Source organism: Bufo gargarizans, chromosome 3 (genome assembly GCF_014858855.1).
Source record: "Bufo gargarizans isolate SCDJY-AF-19 chromosome 3, ASM1485885v1, whole genome shotgun sequence".
Classification (NCBI taxonomy): Eukaryota; Metazoa; Chordata; class Amphibia; order Anura; family Bufonidae; genus Bufo; species Bufo gargarizans.
This window is the reverse complement of record NC_058082.1, coordinates 328822616-328849230: the sequence shown is the minus strand read 5'-3', so window position 1 is coordinate 328849230 and position 26615 is coordinate 328822616.

Here is a 26615-nt window from a genome sequence, read left to right as displayed (position 1 = left end):
TAGAATATAGTACTATATACTCGTTATATCGAATATTTGTCATTTTTTCCATCTGAACACATGATTCCGCCATGCTTCTTGCTTGTGGGCCAATGAGTCATTGGCCAACAAGCAACTTAAACAGGGAGGAATCATGACTTCAGTTGGAAAAAAAATTATGAATGTTCTAAAAAACAAATATATAGCACTATATTGAATACAGTGCTATATATTAGTTTTTTTAATATTCATTTTTTTTCCATCCAAAGTCATGATTCCTCCCTGCTTAAGTTCCTTGTGGGCCAATGACTCATTGGCCCACAAGCAAGAAGCAGGGAGGAATCATGTGTTCAGATGGAAAAAATGACAAATATTCTAAAAACCCACGCCTGTATTGATTGCATAATATTTGCATATTACGCAATCATTACCTTGCCGATTTTCAAGTTAAAAAAAAAGAATGTAGCATATAATGAATATTCAACGAATATTCTACAAAATATTTGCGAAATATCACAAATTTGAATGACCCCTGCCGCTCATCACTATATATTAGACTGCCCTTTAATGCTGAGGCACAGTAATTATATGTATAAACATTCTATGTATAACATTAACTTTGATCGTGACAGCAGTTCAATAAGATGTACACAGCGATTACACTCAACCTGCTGTCTCTGCACTCTGCACACCAATATTCTTATATAATAGGCAGCTTTCTGAAACACTGTCCCTAGCACATAAGCGCTTGTCATGTCTTTCTCTAAGCTCAGCTCACAGTGAAATGGCAGAGACCACGAGAGATTACCCTTTTATAGGGCTGTGATATCACAGGGGATGGCCATCTTCTGGTTGGCTGGCTGCATGGCTTTTTGTGTCCTATTGCATTCCCAGGATTCTTACTTTCACTTTGTAACACATGCAGCAGCCATTTTAGAAAAAAAAAATTATTTGTTACCACAAAGAACTTCAGAAAAATCCACTTTGGATGCTTCAATTTGCTCAACACTAGTGATCATTGCGCAGAGCCACCACCAGCAGAACTTGCATAAGGCCACGTTGACATCACCATTTAGTTATCTGTTTTTCTGATCTATCAGAATACCCCCAAAAAATGGATGATTTTTTTGAGCATCTGTTGTGCTCTTTTTTCATCTGTTTTTGTCAGTTCTGTCAGTGTCATATTTCAGTGGCATAGTTTTTATTACATTTTTTACATAGTTCACCTAATGGGATAGCTCATGTGATTTATTTTAATAGAGCAGATCATTATGAACTCGTCGATACCAAATATATCTATTTTTTTCAGATTTACACCATAAAAGCATTTTTGAAAAAAAGAGGTTTTGTGTCACCATTTTCTGAGAGCCATACAGTATATATATATATATATATATATATATATGTATATATGAAAGACGGACAGCACTCCAAGTAAAAGTAGTGGTGTTTATTCACCCATGTGGATGGCAACATTTCAGCTCATACAAGAGCCTTTTTCAAGCGTAAAAAAGGCTCTTGTATGAGCTGAAACGTTGTCATTCACATGGGTGAATAAACACCATTCATTTTTACTTGGAGTGCTGTCCGTCTTTCATCTTTATTATATGGGGTAAGCAGCTACATCCCTGGACCTAGCATCCACATAGTTTTTTTCAGGTTCCGCCATTTGCTTTCTCTCTCTATATATATATATATATATATATATATATATATATAATTTTTATGATGAGGGCTTTTTTTGTGTGGTATAAGTAGATTTTGTTGGTATCATGTCAGGGTACATACCACTTTTTTGATAGTGTTGTTATTGCTTTATTTTTTATGTCGTTCACCTGACAATGTAGATCTCCTGACAAGATGTGAGATTTTTATAGAGTCGTTACGGACATGGTGATACTTAATTTGTCTATTTTCTTTTTAATTTTTTTGTTAATAGCAAGCGGCTTGAGGGGGTGAAAGGGGCACTTTTTTTTGTAAGTCCTTGCGCTGCCATAGTGCCTGGATTGGGCAAACACAGCTTTATTGCCTGCCTAGTCATTGCACTGTACATGTACAATGATGGTAAGGAAGTCACTTCCCACTAGACTGTATATGTACGGTCAAGGTCGGGAAGGAGTTAATTAGTTAGTTGTACAGAGTCCAGTACACGATAACTGACACAGAACAGTACATGAGATTGTGAATTATGTGATGAAGATTGGGGTGATATATTTTAATAAATTGAGTTGTATACAGTTGCAAGAAAAAGTATGTGAACCCTTTCGAATTATGTGGATTTCTGCATGGAAACTGGTCATAAAATGTGATCTGATATTCATCTAAGTCACAACAATAGACAATCACAGTCTGCTTAAAGGGAATCTGTCATGTGAATATTTGATTATAATTTAACTAATTATATACAATCATTAACTACTAAAAGGTACCTTAGATGTATTCACTTACTGGTGTGACAGAGGGTTACCTCATAATATACACATAAAGATACCACATTCCGCATGCTAATGAGCTTATTTGAGTCCAGCGGGATGTCATTGAGTCCAGCGTTTATTTAATTAACAGCTATAGCCATTCCCCTTCCCACCTGCTGCTGATTCATATGGAAAATAACTATCAGCAGCAGGTAGGCGGGGAGAGTCAGGAGCTCATAAATATTCATGACTCATCATTATCATCTGGAGATTTTCAATACAAGATGTTGGCAGATTGGGTCAATTAAAGAAAGTGACCCAGCATTTTGCTAAGAGATTCAGTCACTTATTTATGTTGACCTTAGGACACCATAAAACTGATGACAGGTTCCCTTTAAACTAATAACACAAATAATTAAATCTTACCATGTTTTTATTGAACACACCATGTAAACATTCACAGTGCAGGTGTAAAAAGTATGTGAACCCTTGGATTTAATAACTGGTTGAACCTCATTTGAGCAGCAATAACTTCAATCAAACGTTTCCTGTAGTTGCAGATCAGAAGTGCACAATGGTCAGGAGCAATTCTTGACCATTCCTCTTTACAGAACTGTTTCAGTTCAGCAATATTCTTGGGATGTCTGGTGTGAATCGCTTTCTTGAGGTCATGCCACAGCATCTCAATCAGGTTGAGGTCAGGACTTTGACTGGGCCACTCCAGAAGGCGTATTTTCTTCTGTTTAAGCCATTCTGTTGTTGATTTACTTCTATGCTTTGGGTCGTTGTCCTGTTGCAACACCCATCTTCTGTTGAGCTTCAGCTGGTGGACAGATGACCTTAATTTCTCCTGCAAAATGTCTTGATAAACTTGGGAATTAATTTTTCCTTCGATGATAGCAATCCGTCCAGGCCCTGACTCAGCAAAGCAGCCGGAAACCATGATGCCCCCACCACCATACTTCACAGTTGGGATGAGGTTTTGATGTTGGCGTTCTGTGCCTCTTTTTCTCCACACATATTGTTGTGTGTTTCTTCCAAACAACTCAACTTTGGTTTCATCTGTCCATAGAATATTTTGCCAGTACTGCTGTGAAACATCCAGGTGCTCTTGTGCAAACTGTAAATGTGCAGCAATGTTTTTTTGGACAGCAGTGGCTTCCTCTGTGGTATCCTCGCATGAAATCCATTCTTGTTTAGTGTTTTACGTATCGTAGATTCCCTAACAGGCATGTTAGCATATGCCAGAGACTTTTGTAAGTCTTTAGCTGACACTCTAGGATTCTTCTTCACCTCATTGAGCAATCTGCACTGTGTTCTTGCAGTCATCTTTACAGGACGGCCACTCCTAGGGAGAGTAGCAGCAGTGCTGAACTTTCCCTACTTATAGACAATTTGTCTTACCGTGGACTGATGAACAGCAAGGCTTTTGGAGATACTTTTATAACCCTTTCCAGCTTTATGCAAGTTAACACTTCTTAATCATAGGTCTTCTGAGAGCTCTTTTGTGCGATGCATCATTCACATCAGGAAATGCTTCTTGTGAAAAGCAAACCCAGAACTAGTGTGTGTTTTTTTACAGGGCAGGGCAGCTGTAACCAACACCTCCAATCTCATCTCATTGATTGGACTCCAGTTGGCTGACACCTCACTCCAATTAGCTCGTGGAGATGTCATTAGTCTAGGGGTTTACATACTTTTTCCACTTGCACTGTGAATGTTTACATGGTGTGTTCAATAAAAACATGGTAACATTTAATTATTTGTGTGTTATTAGTTTAAGCAGACTGTGATTGTCTATTGTTGTGACTTCGATGAAGATCAGATCACATTTTATGACCAATTTGTGCAGAAATCCATATCATTCCAAGGGGTTCACATACTTTTTATTGCAACTGTAGCTTTAAATGCTGCTACATTGACTAGCATCATGGTTTCAAGCCTGAGGCAGCCTGACTACTCTGCTCTGTGATGGTGAATTATGTGATAAAGCTTGGGTTCCTTCACATTAATAATAACTTGAGAATTAGAGCTTTAAATGCTGCACCCAGTGTCGGACTGGGGTACCTAGGGCCCACCAGTAAAATTTATTTTGGGGGCCCACCATGCGGATACATTCTAATATAATAAATAATTTATCAAGTTTTTATATGAACATCTGCTGGTTGTGGTGCCCTGCATTGAATATATGTATTTAGTGCAGTAAGTCTACTGTGTTATGTGCCACTTGTGCATGGGGTGGGAGACTAGGGGCCCACCTTGCTCAGGGGCCCACCGGGGGATTCCCCTGTACCCCTGTGGGCCAGTCTGAGCCTGGCTGCACCCTAGCATAAGCAGTCATTATTAGTAATTATAAGCAGTAATTATAAATCTCCCTAGCTATTGTCTTCTTCTCACTGTGAAAGAACCTCTCTGACACGAAACACATGAAGTTCCTGACTGTGATGTTATATAGTGCCTATGACACTTCCACTGACATCACATCTATGGTCCCTATTGACTAAGGCTGACTGCAAAGCTTTGGGCAAGACTGCCGGGAAGTGGTTATTTTCCCTGTATTCTGATATGTAAAATGGCACACAGAATTTTGTCATGTGGGACGAAACCAAACTCGGAAACCAAAGTTTTGGGGAAATTCATAACAAATTTCTTTTGTGTAGAATGGATTTACTCATCTCTACATACTAGCTATTTAACTATTATAAGATTAGCAGTTGCTGAAATACTATACATATTGTACATTAGCATTCTTGAGACAGGCACGTAAAGATATTTTAGCACATAAAGAAAGCAACTGAAAGCTTTGCTTATGTAGTCGCACTCTATTCTATGCATGTGATCCCTATGATTAACTTTATAAAATAAAACTATAGAAATTACCATGAATATTTTTTCATACATTTGGACTTTTATGTATTGCTACCCCAAAGAACAGTCCTACAATGAATCTTGATGAGTTAGTGAACAGTATAAATATTTGTATGTTCAGGTGGAATCTTTGGATGATTCATATTAAAATGTCAAAGAAAGCAGTCCATGGTAAATCAAGTAAACCTGAAAAGAAATTAGATTGTTTGTTGAGAATGTCTTATGCAAATGTATAGTAATGAATATGTAAAGAAAGTTAAAGTGGAAATAAAGCCTATTTATAGGCCTGAGCACATTTATTATGTTTTCTGGCAAGCAGACTGAAATACAAGCACCATTACGTAATATACACAGCAACGATCACTGTCTGTCTCTGATTATATATTTATATTTTGTATACTTTTATTAAACATTAAAAAAAAGCTACCAAACCATACTGATCAAAATTAGGACAATTTATTTTCTTGCATTTCAGATTCTTATATCAATGTATATATATATATATATATATATATATATATATATATATACACACACACACACAGAGTGTATGTTTTGTGAATTATTTATCTACATTTGTTCTTGAGCGTAAAAGACCTTTTCTCTGTAAAGAATACTCTTTCACATATTTCATTCTTCTGTGACACCAGTGCTGAAATGCAATTTGTAAACAAGAACATCAATTATATCAGCTATTTCCCATGAGAGTATATTGGGTATGTCATAAGCATCCCTGCCTAGGGGTTTCAGAAATGTAAATTTAGTCTTCATCACTTTGTCAATATTTCATGGCCTATTCTTTTCTAATGCAATTTTTTTCTTCATTCAGTGATGACTGCCCTTTACCTCAATAATCAATACCAGCCTATTCATTTCCAAACGCAAACCTATTGCTTACAAATCATTGCCACTATTTTCAGTTATACTGCTGCATGTGTTTCTACTACAATCTCCTTCAAGGTTTTTCTTTGTTGACTAAGCTACAATATCAGCATGTGCAACAAATGCATTTATAGTGGCCTTAAAAAATATCAACTATGTGGAAGAAATGTATAATTCACAGGCATCAGTTTTCTGGCACAAAAAGTTGCAGACATTGTGTGTGTAAATGTAGGCGCAAGTGAAGTCTTTATGCAACCTTTGCAACTTTTTCCGGTATAACGAGGGGAGGGCCAGTGGACCTGACATACCTATCTTCTTTGATGCCAGTTTTCTGGTGTTAAAAAAAAAAGACTGAAATCCAAGCCAGCTCACAGTTGGCATGAATTTTACTTAAGGCTGTTGCAGGATGGCCCTAATTTATGACAAGGTGTGCACCTTATTTATAGGGCTGATCAATCTTGTAAGATTCCACTGATATGAACAAGATATGGTTGAGCAGGGTAAAAACCCGGCTCAATCCATCAAGAAAAAAAAAGTTATGTGCAGCAGAAGCACAAAACCCATGTACCAATTCACATTTGAAGCTGTAAATACGATTGTGAATTCTCTTTTATTAACACTCAATGTGTTTTGGGGCCTGAATCCCCTTTATCAAAAGCAAGAGAACAAATGCAAAATAAAAGCACAGTACCTTGCATAGTGTAATTAACGTCACTGCTACTGGTTGCAATATGCCCATTCCATGTGCAGTAACACCAGAAGAGGAAGAGCTGAAAAAAAATCACTATAGGTTACAGAAAAAGGGTTTAATTGTGAAACTTTAGCAGTACAACACTTCCTGTTGGAAATAGAGGATAATGTAATAATTGTGTTCTCCATAGATGCCCATTATGTGCACAGTATTGCTAGAGGCAAAGAAGCCCAAAAAACATCATTACTGAGGACAGAGTACAGAGGGGGCTCTCCAATATTGAACCCAAACTTAATTTAGCAGTACATCATAGTAAGATTTCGCTCCACTATGGAGTGAACAGTAGCACAAACATAATGTAGCATGCAAGTAAGACTAGAAATACATTCCATCATGGAATAGTGGGATCGAATAGTAGCAAATCCCTCAGTATAAAAAACAATAGATAAATATTGCTATACATTAAAATATAGAGTACACATTTAAAATTGTATTCATAAAAGAAATGAAAAGACCAGGCAGTGATGTTGAAAACATATTAAGCAATCCATAACATTTAGTGAAGCACAGAGAATCCTAATTGGGGGGGGGGGGGGGGCAGCCCATCACCCTGGGAACTGCTCTAAGCTACCAGTCAACTATTTACTGCCTATATGCAACCACATAGGATACACAGTGCACAAGAAAAAGAGTACTATAACTATTTAAGTACTTTGGCAATCACTATATTAGCTCTTTCACAGTGATCCACAGGGTCATCAAACTGTAAGTTATAAATTGTGTTTTCCACTTCTATCTCTGGACCATCTTATCATTGAATACACACTGATTAACAGTAAGATATCTGTATACAACAGTGTCTACTAAGGCTCGTGATTATATGAGAAACAATATTTATCTTTTTTGATTTACAAAATTAGTCTTGTTTACCTTATTTGGGATGAATTCACTATTTTATATTAATAAGTGCAAGTAAAATTTTATTAGAAAAGTTTTTCCCATTTAGCAGTGATATACTTGATACTTTTCTTGTGTTATCCACAATAATCAGTGATATGAAAAACTATGCCAGAACAATTATTTTGTGATTAAATTGCACCCCAAAACTCATAATTTCAACTGATCAAAAAATGCAATGGACCCCAAAATTATATCAATGAAAATATCACCTTATTCCGCAAAAATGAAAAAAATAAAATAAAAATACATTTAAATATAAATATATATATATATATATATATATATATATATATATATATATAGTGTAAGTGGTAAAACATTAAAAAAAGGTATCTGTGCAATTGTACTGACCAATAAAATAAAAATAACGTAATGTTTCCCGCACAGTGTACGCTGCAATAACAAAACCCAAAAAGCAATGGCAAAATTGCTGCCTTTTCTTTATCCTGATTCCCAAATAGCAAAATAACTGAAGTACTGAAATGCCATGTCTATGGAAAACTTGCAATTTTCACTTTGTAGAATCTGCTGCGCACTCATTTTTGCTAAATTTCTCTGGGGTCAAAATGCTCACTCCATCACTTAATAAATGAAGGGTGCAGTTTACAAAATAACTTCTAAGTAACTTCTTGGGGGTTTCATTTATTATTTCACCCCAGAGCCCCCACATCTTTAAGCACATAATGCACACTATGTTTTGGCCTCAAATGCATATGGTGCTTTTTTACTCCTGAGCCCTGTGACATGTCTGGGCAAAAGACTATGACCACATGTATAGTGTTTGTAAAAACAGAAAGCACAATAGTTATAGTATATGGCGTTCATACTGGCATACGATGGACACAAGATATTGGGCACTGAATTGGAATATCTGTGTAAAATTTACATTTTCACTTTGCACCATCTTTCTCTTCTTAACCCTGCAGTGTGCCAAAACAGCAGTTTATAACCATATGTGGGGCGTTACCATATTCAGGAGTAAATGGGTAACAAAGTGTAGGGTCATTTATCTCCTTTTACCCCTTGTGAAAATAAAAAATGTGGGGCTAAAACAACAGTTTGTTGTAAAAAAAAAAATATTTCTCATTTTCACAGCCAAGTGTTTCTAAATTCTATGAAACACCTCTGAGGTCAAAGCACTCACTATACCAATCAATAATTTCCTTGAAGGGTCTAGTTTCCAAAATGGGTTGACTATTTAAGGTTTCCAGGGGTACAGCAGGAGTTCTTCAAATATGATATGGTGCCTAAAACTATTCTAGCAACATTGGCCCTACATAAGCCATATGGCGCTCCTTCTCTTCTGAGCCCCGCTTGAAAGATACATTGGTGTAGTTTCAGATCTCTTCAAATGTGACATGACACCTGAAAACTATTCCAGTGAAATCTGCCTTCCAAAAAGCCAAATTGCACTACTTACATTCTGAGCCCTGCTGTGTGTCCATACAGCATTGTATGTACAATCTGTCAGGAGAAAACAATCTCAGAATGGCTAAGTAAACAGATATGCAAAAGAATTCTAAAGTTATTACCACATAAAGTGACATGTCAGATTTCCAAATATAGCCAGGGTTATGATAAAAATGTTAGGTTCCTGAGGGAGTTAAACAAGTTTCAAATTAATTTAAAAAGTTCAGTTGATCACAGACTATTGTTCCTGACATATTGGTGGGCATCAAAAGTTAGTGGATTCTGTCTAACTGACCATTTTTTTTTTCAAAGTCAATTTAAAAAAAATCATTGTACCAGTGGATCACTGCAAAGGATTAATTTAATAAGAAAGGAAGCTAAAAAATTAAAGTAGTATTCCAGTTATATAAAGTTATCCCCTATCCACAGGATAAGGAAAACTACTAGACTGGTGGGTGTCCTACCGCTGGAACCTGAACATGAGAACAGTGGCCCCATTTCATTCCAGAATTGTCCATACGGGGCATTCAACCAGGGGGTGTCCACTACTGTACTGGATGAAATTATTGACACCTACACCTTTGAAAATTTCCAAATCTAAGAATTCAATGGATGAAGGGGAAAATTTAGGTGCGAATAGCAGCCCCCAATTATTATCATTCAAATAAAGCTACTTTCACACTCGCGTTTGGTGCGGATCCGTCTTGTATCTGCACAGACAGATCCGCACCAATAATGCAAAATTCTAAGTCAAAACTGATCCGTCTTGACTTACATTGAAAGTCAATGGGGGACGGATCCGTTTTCAATGGCACCATAATGTGTCAGTGAAAAACTGATCCATCTCCATTGACTTACATTGTAAGTCAGGACAGATTCGTTTGGCTCCGCATAGTCAGACGGTCACCAAAATGCTGCAAGCTGTGTTTTAGTGACCGTCAAAAAAAACGCAATGGAGACCAAACACAGCCAAATTGATACATTCTGAACAGATCCTTATCCATTCAGAATGTATTGGGGCTGAACTAATCCGTTTTGGGCCTCTTGTGAGAGCCCTGAAACGGATCTCACAAGCGGACCCAGAAACGCCAGTGTGAAAGTAGTTTGAGCAACAAAATCGAATGCCTCAGTCTCAGATCCTAACCAAATGAACAATAAATTGTCAAATAAACGCTTATGTAGACCAAATCGGACACTCAGAATCTGATTCTCATGGAGTCAGTGATATAAAAGGAGCTGTCCATAATAACAGTACCCCCTTATCCGCTGGTTTTATCACAATGTCTGTAATCTTGTGCAGAGTTTGTATTGCCTCTCTTTCCCTATAGGATAAATTATGTTTCACTTGGGAACTGGGTTTTAATATTCTAAATTCAATGGACGCAAGAGTAAAAAGGTTTCAAAAAAACTACTTCTAGGTTGTAAAAGAAAATAATTAGACACTGCTTTAAACGGCACATGGATGAAATCATCCATGGGGGGAATGGTAGAGTTATGTTGAGCAGATGTACAGTAACTCCCTGCTTTTCAAGAATGTTAAAGTGTTTTTTAATAGTACGCTTTCGTATAAACTCATGAAGGTTTGATATTACAGCAGATTGTCGGGAAGGCGTTCCTTCCCAACAGTGTGCTGATCACTAGTGGAGGAGACTGCGGCATTTAGATGCAGTGATCTCCTCCAGAGATGGGGAGCAGCGATCGCTAATTCCATTGCTGTTCTCCATAACAACTCACCGTTTCCTGGCAACAGATCAGGTTTACATGCGATCTTTCGGGAAACAAGGATTTTTGTGTTCGGACAAACGTTCCAATTGCCAGATGAACGAGTCAGGTAATAAGCAGTACATTTACACTGCCAGATCGCTAATGAGTGTTCCAATGAATGATCTATGTGATTCTTGGTCCGTGTAAAGGACCCTTTAGAAAGACTCATATGTCCGAGCAAAATTGGCTCACAAGCAATAAACCAAGAATAATCACAGGGAGTGAGTGCCATTCATGCTTTGCATCTAGATCCTGACTCTGTCCAGCTGGAGGTTAAAAGGTCCAAAAAAACAACCACAAATGAATAAAGAATGTGTGTTCAACCAGAAGAGATAGCCTAGACACCATTTTTAAGAAAAGGCATACCTCACACCCACCTAAAGATTCTGAAATTGCCCATACCCTTAAAAGTCACATCTCACCTCCAAAACCCAATGCTCCATATCCATTTTAGAGACAATTTCCAAGGCCACTTTAAGTTCCCAGTGCACCCCTGGTTTTAACCTATGTCTTGCACCCAGGCAACTCCCTTTAAGACCGTTGATCATCTCTAAGTAAAAGTGTTGATTGGTTGAATAATTAAATGAACAAAAGAAGGTGTAACAACATCTACCTCAAGGAATCACTTTTCTCTGCAGTAAAAAAATTTTTCTCCAAGTCTTGGATGACACATACCAGATATTATTTGATGTTATTGGCACATTGAAATCTCCTGAGAAATATCATGTCATATCTGAGAGCCCTCAGATCTTTCTTACAAGATCTTGCTTATGCAACTCAAAAAGACTCACACTAGAACCACTAAAAAGGTGCTCACTGGAACAAGCACATCCTTATACCTGGCTCTTCCAGTTTGGTCCTTCCTTTTCAGCAGACCTCTGTCAGCAAACATGAACATCTCCATGCCCTGCTGCAAAACTTGCGCTTGTCCAATCTCAATATCCCAGACCAGGAGATCTAGAAATGTTTCTGCACATCACTCCACTGAGACCTTGGGCCAGAACCCCAAGCATGGGCGGACTAAGAACTTAAAGTGGCCCCATGTTGTAGGCAGGTCCAAATTGACAGAAGGCAGGGCAACACAAATAGGCAGGGACAACAGAAGTAGGCAGGGAAGGCAAAACTGTAGTGCAGCAGAAAATACCACCCCAGCAGAACCACAGTGTAGTACAAAATATTCCATCAACAGAAGAAAATGCCACAGTGCTGCACAAAACACTGCTGCCCTCACCAGAGTATTCAACTATATCACCGTCCTGAAGACAGTGATGCAGTTGAGTTCAGGATGGTACCTGTGGCCATTATCCAGATGCATAAGTACCTGATTTTCTTATTGATTACTACCCAGCCAGCAGCAGTGAGGATTGCCCAGGCAGTTCCCTGGGCATCAGCTCACCAGGAAATTTCCCTGTAGGGTCCATGACCAGTCCGCCCCTGGCCACAAGATCCAATATAGCTTGTAGGAAAATGTATGACTTGTAGTGTTGAGCGGGAATATTCAAAATCGCTAATTTTAATCGTGAATATCGCTACTTCAAGAATTCGTGAATATTTACAATATAATGCTATATATTCATATTCGTGAATAGTGTGGATCGCGAATATTCTAATTGCATTTATCGCGAATATCAACACTTAGCAACATCCCTAGCAGCCAATAGGAAAGTTGCCTATCCCTTAGTGTTAATTGCAAATATTCCAATTGCAAATTTTTATCACAAATACATTACATTGCTGATTTTTGCAATGAAGAAAATAATGACTGGAGATCATGAATTTGAGAATTTATGGCGAATATTCAGCCAAAAATTTGCAAAATATTGTGGAATCGAATATTGTCTATGCCACTCATCACTAATGACTTGTATCTGGCATATTTTAGCAGTTTTCCTCTGCATGCTAGATGTCCAGTTTGCAGTTCTCCCAAAAATGATTCGTACCGAATTTTGGGGTGTCAGTGACACGGACCCGAACATTTTCGTAAAAGTCTGGGTTCGGTGTTCAGCGCTTTCTTGGCGTTTTTTGAAAGGCTGCAAAGCAGCCAATCAACAAGTGTCATGCTACTTGCCCCAAGAGGCCATCACAGCCATGCCTACTATTGGCATGGCTGTGATTGGCCAGTGCAGCATGTGACCCAGCCTCTATTTAAGCTGGAGTCACGTAGCGCCGCACGTCACTCTGCTCTGATCAGTGTAGGGAGAGGATGCAGCTGCTGCTGTTAGGGCGAGATTAGGCACTAGACAGGGATTTACTCAACAAAAACACTTAATGAAGTGATCGATCTACAGCTGTGAATCATTCATCTTCTGCTATTCAATTGCTCACTGTTTTTAGGCTGCCCAGAGCGTTTTTCAGTCACTTTTTTCTGGGGTGATCGGCGGCCATTTTGTGTCTTGTGATGCGCCAGCACAAGCTGCCACCAAGTCCATTTTACCATCAATAGTGTGTGTTTTTTTTTGCTATATCCTACATCAGGGGCTTGGCTGTGCTTGCTATTTTATTGAGTGGTGAAATACAATTGCCAAAATAGCAGTACCCTAAATCTGGTGTTTCAACTGTGGCTAGCCAATTGTAATACTGTCTGCTGTCTGGCAAAGGATATATTTTTGTTCTAGGTTGAAATACAATTCCCAACTTAGCAATTCCCTAAATCAGTGTTTTTTGCTGTATCAGGCCAACTTTAAATCTATCCATAAAAGGGTATATTAGATTGAAGGTGCTGATAGGGTCATCCACAATAACTTCACACGCTACCGTGCATTTCCAAGTCTAATTCTGTCCGTAAACGTATACCTGTCATCCAGCGCCTAAATAATAGGCCTAAAATTTATATTCAGCTAAATCTGTGTTTATTGCTGTGGCTGGTCAATTCATTTAGTGTCCGCGAAAGCACAGTTTTTGTTCTGGGTTGAAATACAAATTCCCAACTTAGCAATTCCCTAAATCAGTGGTTTCTGCTGTATCAGGCCAAGTTTAAATCTATCCATAAAAGGGTATATTAGATTGAAGGTGCGGATACGGTCATCCTCAATAAATTCACACTCTACCGTGCATTTCCAAGTCTAATTCTGTCCGTAAACGTATACCTGTCATCCAGGACCTAAATACTAGGCCTACAATTTATATTCAGCTAAATCTGTCGTTACTGCTGTGCCTGTATTAGTGTAATACGGTACCTAAATAGATAGCCAGATAGTGTTAGGTGTCTGTAATAAAAGGCCTGAATTTGAATTCAATACATTGGGCCAAATAATTTTTTTCTCATTGTGGTGAACGGTAACAATGAGGAAAAAATCTAGTAAGGGCCTGATTCTCTGCTATGACATGAAGCCTGAATCTCTGCTATGGGACCTCTCTCCTCTGTCTGGGTGCCAGGGCCAAAATATCTGACAATGGCCTGTTCCAGTGGTGGGTGACGTGAAGCCTGATTCTCTGCTATGACATGAAGCCCGATTCTCTGCTATGACATGAAGCCTGATTCTCTGCAATGGGACCTCTCTCCTCTGTCTGTGTGCCAGGGCCAAAATATCGGACAATGGCCTGTTCTAGTGGTGGGTGACGTGAAGCCTGATTCTCTGCTATGACATGAAGCCTGATTCTCTGCTATGACATGAAGCCTGATTCTCTGCTATGTCACCTCTCTCCTCTGTCTGTGTGCCAAGGACAAAATATCTGACAATGGCCTGTTCCAGTGGTGGGTTACGTGAAGCCTGATTCTCTGCTATGACATGAAGCCTGATTCTCTGCTATGGGACCTCTCTCCTCTGTCTGGGTGCCGGGGTCTAAATATCTGACAGTGGCCTGTTCCAGTGGTGGGTGACATGAAGCCAGATTCTCTGCTATGAGACCTCTCTCCAATTGATATTGGTTAATTTTTATTTTATTTTGATTTTGATTCATTTCCCTATCCACATTTGTTTGCAGGGGATTTAACTACATTTTGCTGCCTTTTGCAGCCCTTTCCTGGGCTGTTTTACAGCCTTTTTAGTGCCGAAAAGTTTGGGTCCCCATTGACTTCAATGGGGTTCGGTCGGGACGAAGTTCGGGTCGGGTTCGGATCCCGAACCCGAACATTTCCGGGAAGTTCGGCCGAACTTCTCGAACCCAAACATCCAGGTGTTCGCTCAACTGTAGTGGAGACCAGCTTCCAGCCAATGCAAAGAGAAAGCAGAGGAAGAGAAAGAGAAAGCAACATACTAAGCTTTTCTTACTCACTCAGAAGTATCCCCAGGATTAATGTCTGGGGCCCTAAAAATAAACAGGCAGTGGCAAAAATGTTGCTGCAGCCAGAGCTACCACTGTCATCCAGCAGTTGTGTTTTGACAATCCAGCTGTACTGGAATGGTTGACTCGCTCTTCACTGTCATCTTAAGTGACATCAGACACAGTCAGGAATCATGTGTGTTCCTCTAAAACACAATTAGTTGGCATGGCCCATGAACAACCAACCAGCAGTCATGGCTCCTCAACTTCAGAAGAAGGAAGCCGTCATTCCTTCCTTTTGTCTATTGCTCCACCTACTCCTCATGACAGGTTTTGCCAACAATCGATCACTGAGGTGATTGCAAAGAGACAACAGTATGTGTGCATGTGGCCAAATTGCTAGTATTACAGTCCCTCCCTTTCCATGGCATTGACTCTTCACCTTTCAGAGAGCTGATGGCTTGTGCCCAGCCAAGGTATAGCATCCCAAGCCATCATTACTTCTCTAAAAACAAGTTGTACCAGCCCTGCACACGTATGTTGAGAAGAAGGAGGGCCAGTCCTTGAGCCTGTTGGCATCTTGTACAGTTTATGCCAGCACTGACATGTGGAGTTGTAACTATAGTCAAGGACAATATATGTCCTTTACAGCCCACTGGGTGAATGTGTAGTTCTGGCCAAGGCACACCAGCAACTTGGCCAGGGTATAGAAAATCTGCATCCATGTTGTAATCATGGTATTTCTGCCCCAATGTCCTCCTCTGTCTCCTCATCCTCCACCTTGTCCTTAGCCTCCACTGTAGGCACAGTTCAGAGTGGTCCTTCAGCATACCACCTACGCAAAGCATGGCATTGTCATGTGGTTCTGCACCTGGTCATCCTGGGAGAATAAGTCACCCTGTGGAGGAACTGCTCGGCATCATAAACCAAGAAATCAGACCCTGTCTCCTCACCAACTGGATATAGGAACCATGGTCACCCGATAACGGGAAGAACATTCTGTCTGCTGTGTCCCGGAGGGCTGACCCATGTGTCCTGCATGGCACACATTTTCTATCTGGTTGTCACTTGGTTCCTGAAGTCTTACACCGAACTGCAAGACGTCTTGAAAATGTCAAGGAAACTGTGCATGCTATTTAGCCACTCTTACCGTGTAAAACATGTCCTTCTTGACCTGCAAAGGCAGAATGGTGTTCCCCTACATCGCCTCATAATTCAATGTTTCCACACGTTGGAACTCCATTCTCCACATGTTAGACCGACTAAATGAGCAGAGGAAACCTATGACTTCTTGATTAAGCAGATATACAGAACTAATCCCCAGTGTAACTTTGACATTAAACAGTGGCAGCTCATGTGTGACACGTGTTTGTCAAATAAAGTGGCCTCCTCAAAAGGCTTAAGCAATCTCCTAGGACCACGGGATGAATGATGTCACTTCACTCCTTTACCTTCTAATCACTGTGAGACCTCAGCACACGTCTTGTCAAGCGGCTTTTGTGGGTGTACGTACCTTGACAGATTCCTTCCACGCAAGGAGTTAAATGAGTAGCTTGTATCAATAGTTCAGAGACAGCACACCAGGGACAGCAAATAGCTTTGAATTCAATCTTTATCTTACCAGTGGTACAATCTCATAACATTTATTGCGTATTGCAATGTTTCGGGCCCAGTTCGGTGCCCTTTGTCAAGCTGTGAGGCCGGTTATATCATTTCCACGCCGTGAATAAAAAAAAAAAATGAAGGTAAAAATCAACTTCTGTCAGCTGCAGAGGTGGGAGGGAGGGGGACTTTCTCCCTGCAGATCACACTCAGACAGTACAGTAATGCTGTCTTAGAGTGAGCTGTTCAAAAGGACATGCCCCTGATACATTTAACAGCATACCACCCCCTTGACAGTGACCTCCACAGGGGCCTGCCCCCTTAACAGTGGCCTTTAAGTCACTGTTGAAGGGGAAGGCTGCTGTAACGGTCAAAGTTAAGGGGGTGGGCTGCTGTGGAGGTCCAATTTTAAGGGACGGGGCACTGTGGGGGTCACTGTTTTGGAGGCGGGGTGCTGTAGATGTCACTGTTATTGTGGATAGTGTTGATATCTTTTAACTACACACACAAACATTAAATTAAATAGATTAAATATACCCAAGCGAAGCCAACTCCTTCAGCTAGTCTATACATAAACTACACAAACACCTGGAAGAGAATGGAGACTCTAATGTACGCAATAGTCAACTGGATTAAATATTTATTTCCAAACACCACATCTCCCTTGCAACTTCCTCACAAATCGACTCTATAATAGTGATGAGTGGCATAGGCAATATTCGAATTCACAATATTTAGTGAATATTCACCATAAATTAGCAAATTTGAGAATTTGTGATCTCCAGTCATTATTTACTTGTAATAGATTTGTGATAAAAAAATTCACTAAAAAAACACTAAGCAGTAGGCAACTTTCCTATTGCCTTTTAGGGATGTTGCCAAGTGCCGATATTTGCAATAAATTTGTGAAAAATTTGCAATTAGAATATTCACGATCAATACCATTCGCGAATATGAATATATAGCACTAATTTCTAAATATTTGCAAATTCTCAAAATGGAGATATTTGTGATATCACATTTGTACCTGGCCTCTGCTGTTGCAAAAAACCTCCCTCTGAGTCACTTCGAAGAGACTGGCCTGAAAGTGCTAAAAATGACCCCTCTTCCTCCTCCTCCTCCTCCTGGACCACCTCCTCTTCCATCATCGCCCTAAGTGTTTTCTCAAGGAGACATAGAAGTGGTATTGTAACGCTGATAACGGCGTCATCGCCACTGGCCATGTTGGTGGAGTACTCAAAACAGCGCAACAGGGCACACAGGTCTCGCATGGAGGCCCAGTCATTGGTGGTGAAGTGGTGCTGTTCCACAGTGCGACTTACCCCATGCGTGCTGCAGCTGAAACTCCACTAATATGTAAAAATACGCAATTTGAATATTCAAGCTCAACACGACTCTATAACACACTCAGGCCAAGCTCCAAATGCTGTTGGATAACCAATTTTACCTTGAAAGCCTTAAACACTCCCTTTCGGACTTCCTACAGAATATCTCACCACAAATATCTCCTATTCTGTGGGAGTCACAAAGCACTTATGAAAGGATAATTAATTTCAGTGGGCAGCTAAATAAAGCAATGCTTAGAAAGGTTAAACTTGCTGCTTTCACAATTTTCTGCTCCAGAAAGAGTGGGTAAAGGATCTGTAGCTCTCTCCATACAAATGGACTAACAAACCATAGGACAGAAGTGAAAAACCTTTAAAGGGATTCTGTCACCAGGATTTCACTTACTGAGCTGTTAACATGACCACATCAGTCTTCACGATTTATATATCAATATACTAGTATTACTGCCCTGTGTCTTGTAATTTGTCTATAAATCTCGCTTGTATTAATATGCAAATTACCTAAATAAGGAGCCCAAGGTGCTGTCCCTCTGTCCGTTGGAGCCCAGATGCACCCCTTCTCCTTGAGCCCAGCACCGCCCCATTGCTAATTTAATAACTCCTCCTCGCCGACCTCATATACACTCCTGATCAAAAGTTTTAGACCTCTTTCACACTTGCGTTGTCCGGATCCGGCGTGTACTCCAATTGCCAGAATTACACGCCAGATCCGGAAAAACGCAAGTGAACTGAAAGCATTTGAAGACGGATCCGTCATTAAAATGCTTTCAGTGTTACTATGGCAGCCAGGACGCTATTAAAGTCCTGGTTGCCATAGTAGTAGTGGGGAGCGGGGGAGCGGTATACTTACAGTCCGTGCGGCTCCCGGGGCGCTCCAGAATGACGTCAGAGCGCCCCATGCGCATGGATGACGTGCCATGCGATCACGTGATCCATGCGCTTGGGGCGCCCTGATGTCACTCTGGAGCGCACTGGGAGCCGCACAGACGGTAAGTATGCTACTCCCCACTACACTTTACCATGGCTGCCAGGACTTTAGCGTCCCGACAGCCATGGTAACTATTGAGAAAAAGCTAAACGTCGGATCCGGCAATGCGCCGAAACAACGTTTAGCTTAAGGCCGAATCCGGATCAATGCCTTTCAATGGGCATTAATCCCGGATCCGGCCTTGCGGCAAGTCTTCAGGATTTTTGGCAGGAGCAAAAAGCGCAGCATGCTGCGGTATTTTCTCCGGCCAAAAAACTTTCCGGTCCGGAACTGAAGACATCCTGATGCATCCTGAACGGATTTCTCTCCATTCAGAATGCGTTAGGATTAGAGTTGAGCGGACACCTGAATGTTCGGGTTCGAGAAGTTCGGCTGAACTTCCCGAAAATGTTCGGGTTCGGGATCCGAACCCGATCCGAACTTCGTCCCGTACCCGAACCCCATTGAAGTCAATGGGGACCCGAACTTTTCGGCACTAAAAAGGCTGTAAAACAGCCCAGGAAAGGGCTAGAGGGCTGCAAAAGGCAGCAACATGTAGGTAAATCCCCTGCAAACAAATGTGGATAGGGAAATGAATTAAAATAAAAATTAAATAAATAAAAATTAACCAAAATCAATTGGAGAGAGGTCTCATAGCAGAGAATCTGGCTTCACGTCACCCACCACTGGAACAGTCCATTCTCAGATATTTAGTCCCAGGCACCCAGACAGAGGAGAGAGGTCCCGTAACAGACAATCTGGCTTCATGTCAGCAGAGAATCAGTCTGCATGTCCTAGCAGAGAATCAGGCTTCACGTCAGCCACTACTGCAACAGTCCATTGTCAGATATTTAGGCCCAGCACCCAGGCAGAGGAGAGAGGTCCCGTAACAGAGAATCTGTCTTCATGTCAGCAGAGAATCAGTCTGCATGTCCTAGCAGAGAATCAGGCTTCACGTCAGCCACCACTGCAACAGTCCATTGGCATATATTTAGGCCCAGCACCCAGGCAGAGGAGAGAGGTCCCATAACAGAGAATCTGGCTTCATGTCAGCAGAGAATCAGTCTGCATGTCATAGCAGAGAATCAGGCTTCACGTCAGCCACCACTGCAACAGTCCATTGTCAGATATTTAGGCCCAGCACCCAGGCAGAGGAGAGAGGTCCCGTAACAGAGAATCTGGCTTCATGTCAGCAGAGAATTAGTCTGCATGTCATAGCAGAGAATCAGGCTTCACATCACCCAACATTGGAACAGTCCATTGGCATATATTTAGGCCCCGGCACCCAGACAGAGGAGAGGTTCATTCAACTTTGGGTAGCCTCGCAATATAATGGTAAAATGAAAATAAAAATAGGATTGAATGAGGAAGTGCCCTGGAGTACAATAATATATGGTTAAGGGGAGGTAGTTAATGTCTAATCTGCACAAGGGATGGACAGGTCCTGTGGGATCCATGCCTGGTTCATTTTTATGAACGTCAGCTTGTCCACATTGGCTGTAGACAGGCGGCTGCGTTTGTCTGTAATGACGCCCCCTGCCGTGCTGAATACACGTTCAGACAAAACGCTGGCCGCCGGGCAGGCCAGCACCTCCAAGGCATAAAAGGCTAGCTCTGGCCACGTGGACAATTTAGAGACCCAGAAGTTGAATGGGGTCGAACCATCAGTCAGTACGTGGAGGGGTGTGCACACGTACTGTTCCACCATGTTAGTGAAATGTTGCCTCCTGCTAACACGTTGCGTATCAGGTGGTGGTGCAGTTAGCTGTGGCGTGTTGACAAAACTTTTCCACATCTCTGCCATGCTAACCCTGCCCTCAGAGAAGCTGGCCGTGACACAGCTGCCTTGGCGACCTCTTGCTCCTCCTCTGCCTTGGACTTGGGCTTCCACTTGTTCCCCTGTGACATTTGGGAATGCTCTAAGTAGCGCGTCTACCAACGTGCGCTTATACTCACGCATCTTCCTATCACGCTCCAGTGCAGGAAGTAAGGTGGGCACATTGTCTTTGTAGCGTGGATCCAGCAGGGTGGCAACCCAGTAGTCCGCACAGGTTAAAATGTGGGCAACTCTGCTGTCGTTGCGCAGGCACTGCAGCATGTAGTCGCTCATGTGTGCCAGGCTGCCCAGGGGTAAGGACAAGCTGTCCTCTGTGGGAGGCGTATCGTCATCGTCCTGCCTTTCCCCCCAGCCACGCACCAGTGATGGGCCCGAGCTGCGTTGGGTGCCACCCCGCTGTGACCATGCTTCATCCTCATCCTCCTCCACCTCCACCTCATCCTCGTCCTCCTCGTCCTCCAGTAGTGGGCCCTGGTTGGCCACATTTGTACCTGGCCTCTGCTGTTGCAAAAAACCTCCCTCTGAGTCACTTCGAAGAGACTGGCCTGAAAGTGCTAAAAATGACCCCTCTTCCTCCTCCTCCTCCTCCTGGGCCACCTCCTCTTCCATCATCGCCCTAAGTGTTTTCTCAAGGAGACATAGAAGTGGTATTGTAACGCTGATAACGGCGTCATCGCCACTGGCCATGTTGGTGGAGTACTCAAAACAGCGCAACAGGGCACACAGGTCTCGCATGGAGGCCCAGTCATTGGTGGTGAAGTGGTGCTGTTCCGCAGTGCGACTTACCCCATGCGTGCTGCAGCTGAAACTCCACTATGGCCTGCTGCTGCTCGCACAGTCTGTCCAGCATGTGCAAGGTGGAGTTCCACCTGGTGGGCACGTCGCATATGAGGCGGTGAGCGGGAAGGCCGAAGTTACGCTGTAGCGCAGACAGGCGAGCAGCGGCAGGATGTGAACGCCGGAAGCGCGAACAGACGGCCCGCAATTTATGCAGCAGCTCTGACATGTCGGGGTAGTTGTGAATGAACTTCTGCACCACCAAATTCAGCACATGCGCCAGGCAAGGGATGTGCGTCAAACCGGCTAGTCCCAGAGCTGCAACGAGATTTCGCCCATTATCGCACACCACCAGGCCGGGCTTGAGGCTCACTGGCAGCAACCACTCATCGGTCTGTTGTTCTATACCCCGCCACAACTCCTGTGCGGTGTGGGGCCTGTCCCCCAAACATATGAGTTTCAGAATGGCCTGCTGACGTTTACCCCGGGCTGTGCTGAAGTTGGTGGTGAAGGTGTGTGGCTGACTGGATGAGCAGGTGGAAGAAGAGGAGGAGGAAGCCGAGAAGGAGGAGGTGGCAACAGGAGGCAAAGAATGTTGCCCTGCGATCCTTGGCGGCGGAAGGACGTGCGCCAAAAAGCTCTCCGCCTGGGGCCCAGCTGCCACTACATTTACCCAGTGTGCAGTTAGGGAGATATAGCGTCCCTGGCCGTGCTTACTGGTCCACGTATCTGTGGTTAGGTGGACCTTGCCACAGATGGCGTTGCGCAGTGCACACTTGATTTTATCGGATACTTGGTTGTGCAGGGAAGGCACGGCTCTCTTGGAGAAGTAGTGGCGGCTGGGAACAACATACTGTGGGACAGCAAGCGACATGAGCTGTTTGAAGCTGTCTGTGTCCACCAGCCTAAATGACAGCATTTCATAGGCCAGTAGTTTAGAAATGCTGGCATTCAGGGCCAGGGATCGAGGGTGGCTAGGTGGGAATTTACGCTTTCTCTCAAATGTTTGTGAGATCGAGAGCTGAACGCTGCCGTGTGACATGGTTGAGACGCTTGGTGACGGAGGTGGTGGTGGTGTTGGTGGTACATCCCCTGTTTGCTGGGCGGCAGGTGCCAACGTTCCTCCAGAGGCGGAGGAAGAGGCCGAGGCGGCAGCAGCAGAAGAGGCCGAGGCGGCAGCAGCAGAAGAGGTAGCAGGGGGAGCCTGAGTGACTTCCTTGGTTTTAAGGTGTTTACTCCACTGCAGTTCATGCTTTGCATGCAGGTGCCTGGTCATGCAGGTTGTGCTCAGGTTCAGAACGTTAATGCCTCGCTTAAGGCTCTGATGGCACAGCGTGCAAACCACTCGGGTCTTGTCGTCAGCACATTGTTTGAAGAAGTGCCATGCCAGGGAACTCCTTGAAGCTGCCTTTGGGGTGCTCGGTCCCAGATGGCGGCGGGCAGTAGCAGGCGGAGTCTCTTGGCGGCGGGTGTTCTGCTTTTGCCCACTGCTCCCTCTTTTGCTACGCTGTTGGCTCGGTCTCACCACTGCCTCTTCCTCCGAACAGTGAAAGTCAGTGGCACGACCTTCATTCCATGTGTGGTCTAGGACCTCATCGTCCCCTGCATCGTCTTCCACCCAGTCTTGATCCCTGACCTCCTGTTCAGTCTGCACACTGCAGAAAGACGCAGCAGTTGGCACCTGTGTTTCGTCATCATCAGAGACATGCTGAGGTGGTATTCCCATGTCCTCATCATTAGGAAACATAAGTGGTTGTGCGTCAGTGCAGTCTATGTCTTCCACCGCTGGGGAAGGTCTAGGTGGATGCCCTTGGGAAACCCTGCCAGCAAAGTCTTCAAACAGCATAAGAGACTGCTGCATAACTTGAGGCTCAGACAGTTTCCCTGATATGCATGGGGGTGATGTGACAGACTGATGGGCTTGGTTTTCAGGCGCTATCTGTGCGCTTTCTGCAGAAGACTGGGTGGGAGATAATGTGAACGTGCTGGATCCACTGTTGGCCACCCAATTGACTAATGCCTGTACCTGCTCAGGCCTTACCATCCTTAGAACGGCATTGTGCCCCACCATATATCGCTGTAAATTCTGGCGGCTACTGGGACCTGAGGTAGTTGGTACACTAGGACGTGTGGATGTGGCAGAACGGCCACGTCCTCTTCCAGCACCAGAGGGTCCACTAACACCACCACGACCATGTCCACGTCCGCGTCCCTTACTAGATGTTTTCCTCATTGTTATCGTTCACCACAAAAACAAAAATATTATTTGGCCCAATGTATTGTATTCAAATTCAGCTGAATATAAATTTGAGGCCTAGTATTTAGGCGCTGGGTGACAGGTATAGATTTACTGACGGAATTAGACTTGAAAATGCACAGTAGCGTGTGTGTGAAGTTATTCTGAATGACCCTATGTGCACCTTGAATATTACATACCCTTTTAGGGATGTATTTAAAGTAGGCCTGATACAGCAGAAACCACTAAATTAGGAAATTGCTAAATTGGGAATTGTATTTCAACCCAGAACAAAAAATGTGCTTTGACGGACACTAAATAACTTGCCCAGCCAGAACAGTACACCAGTAACGACAGATTTAGCGGAATATAAATTTGAGGCCTAGTATTTAGGCGCTGGGTGACAGGTATAGATTTACTGACGGAATTAGACTTGGAAATGCACAGTAGCGTGTGTGTGAAGTTATTCTGAATGACCCTATGTGCACCTTGAATATTATATACTCTTTTAGGGATGTATTTAAAGTAGGCCTGATACAGCAGAAACCACTAAATTAGGAAATTGCTAAATTGGGAATTGTATTTCAACCCAGAACAAAAAATGTGCTTTGACGGACACTAAATAACTTGCCCAGCCAGAACAGTACACCAGTAACGACAGATTTAGCGGAATATAAATTTGAGGCCTAGTATTTAGGCGCTGGGTGACAGGTATAGATTTACTGACAGAATTAGATTTGGAAATGCACAGTAGCGTGTGTGTGAAGTTATTCTGAATGACCCTATGTGCACCTTGAATATTATATACCCTTTTAGGGATAGATTTAAAATAGCTCTGATACAGCAGAAACCACTAAATTAGGAAATTGCTAAATTGGGAATTGTATTTCAACCCAGAACAAAAAATGTGCTTTGACGGACACTAAATAACTTGCCCAGCCAGAACAGTACACCAGTAACGACAGATTTAGCGGAATATAAATTTGAGGCCTAGTATTTAGGCGCTGGGTGACAGGTATAGATTTATTGACGGAATTAGACTTGGAAATGCACAGTAGCGTGTGTGTGAAGTTATTCTGAATGACCCTATGTGCACCTTGAATATTATATACTCTTTTAGGGATGTATTTAAAGTAGGCCTGATACAGCAGAAACCACTAAATTATGAAATTGCTAAATTGGGAATTGTATTTCAACCCAGAACAAAAAATGTGCTTTGACGGACACTAAATAACTTGCCCAGCCAGAACAGTACACCAGTAACGACAGATTTAGCGGAATATAAATTTGAGGCCTAGTATTTAGGCGCTGGGTGACAGGTATAGATTTACTGACAGAATTAGACTTGGAAATGCACAGTAGCGTGTGTGTGAAGTTATTCTGAATGACCCTATGTGCACCTTGAATATTATATACCCTTTTAGGGATAGATTTAAAATAGCTCTGATACAGCAGAAACCACTAAATTAGGAAATTGCTAAATTGGGAATTGTATTTCAACCCAGAACAAAAAATGTGCTTTGACGGACACTAAATAACTTGCCCAGCCAGAACAGTACACCAGTAATGACAGATTTAGCGGAATATAAATTTGAGGCCTAGTATTTAGGCACTGGGTGACAGGTATAGATTTACTGACAGAATTAGACTGGGATATGGCCAAAAAATAACCACACTATTGCTGGTTAAATGCACATGGTGTGACAGCTTGACCAACCACACTACTGAGGGTTAAATGCACTTGGTGACAGGCGCAGCTTGCCCCTGATGTAGTATATGGCCAAAAAATGAACAGACTATTGCTGGTTAAATGCACTTGGTGTGACAGCTTGACCAACCACACTACTGAGGGTTAAATGCACTTGGTGACGGGCGCAGCTTGCCCCTGATGTAGTATATGGCCAAAAAATAAACAGACTATTGCTGGTTAAATGCACTTGGTGTGACAGCTTCACCCTGATGTAGGCTTTAGCCAAAAAACAACCACACCATTGAGGGTTAAATGCACTTGGTGACAGGCGCAGCTTGCCCCTGATGTAGTATATGGCCAAAAAATAAACAGACTATTGCTGGTTAAATGCACTTGGTGTGAAAGCTTCACCCTGATGTAGGCTTTAGCCAAAAAACAACCACACCATTGAGGGTTAAATGCACTTGGTCGCAGCTTGTGCTGGCGCACCACAAGACACAAAATGGCCGCCGATCACCCCAGAAAAATGTGACTGACAAACGGTCTGGGCAGCCTAAAAACAGTGAGCAATTGAGTATCAGCAGCTCAGTGACCCACAGCTGCAGATCGATCAATAATCAAGTCCTTTGGAGGAGTTAATCTGCCTAATCTCGCCCTACTGTCGCAGCCGCAACCTCTCCCTACGCTAATCAGAGCAGAGTGACGGGCGGCGCTATGTGACTCCAGCTTAAATAGAGGCTGGGTCACATGGTGCTCTGGCCAATCACAGCCATGCCAATAGTAGGCATGGCTGTGATGGCCTCTTGGGGCAAGTAGTATGACGCTTGTTGATTGGCTGCTTTGCAGCCTTTCAAAAAGCGCCAAGAAAGCGACGAACACCGAACCCGAACCCGGACTTTTACGAAAATGTCCGGGTTCGGGTCCGTGTCACGGACACCCCAAAATTCGGTACGAACCCGAACTATACAGTTCGAGTTCGCTCATCCCTA